The 833-nt window shown below is 27.1% G+C and overlaps 1 protein-coding gene across 3 annotated transcripts in view; it reads right to left on the bottom strand.

Moving 5' to 3' along the window:
• The window catches only part of LOC119584968, an 8,935-nt gene that overhangs the window by 7,821 nt on the left and 281 nt on the right, over window positions 1-833 (bottom strand). The window lies entirely within an intron of this gene.

The following is an 833-nucleotide window of genomic DNA, read 5'->3' as shown; positions in this document are numbered from 1 at the left end:
TCTGTCCATTAAGGGCAATTTTTACCTCGTAATTACATGGTTGTGTGAAACAGAAACTATACCTTAAATATTACATTTCATACAGCTTGTAAGACATTAATGAGATATGATGCAATTGCTAAATTTCAAACATTAATTAAACATCTATTGAACATATAGGCAAGATATGCCATTGTAGATAAAGGGAATTTGGCTTTAAAGCTTAAAAATGGAATAACATTGTCAAATTAAAGAGTAACTAAGATACTAAGATTCTAATCAATTATCTTAGTGGTAAATTATTCTAATCATTTTTAATTTGTGATAAATTAATCAGATTATTTATTACTGGCAATCAGAGGGTTCATCTATTTTCATTACTTAATTAAAACAGTAATAACTTAAAAATCTCTTCAATCTTATTAATTCATTTAATTTTATTTGACACTGTTACTTTGTTACAATTTGAGTAATTACCTTAAATAATCTGCATTCAGGGTAATTACCTTTCATGCACTCTTTCTGATTACCATTAAACACGTAATTACATTATGACAACCTTTATTTTGCAGATTATTAATGGATTAATAATAATTCTGCAGATAATTAATGGGTTAATCATGATTATGCAGATTAATTTGGTGTATTAGTCTTGTTTCAGAATCCTTCTAACCTTTTGGCACTAAACACTATAACTTGCATTATAATTTGTAAATCTCCCTTTTTTTAACTCGGATGTGCAGAATGCAATTTAATCAAATTAATATGTCATTTAATAAGAAATATCAATACAACAGCCCTTTTTAATCACGTGATTCAACATGAAAGCACTTTGCATGAATCCCATATACGTG

Source organism: Penaeus monodon, chromosome 19 (genome assembly GCF_015228065.2).
Source record: "Penaeus monodon isolate SGIC_2016 chromosome 19, NSTDA_Pmon_1, whole genome shotgun sequence".
Classification (NCBI taxonomy): domain Eukaryota; kingdom Metazoa; phylum Arthropoda; class Malacostraca; order Decapoda; family Penaeidae; genus Penaeus; species Penaeus monodon.
The sequence above is the reverse complement of the archived record's forward strand: the minus strand, read 5'-3'. Positions and strand labels throughout refer to the sequence as shown.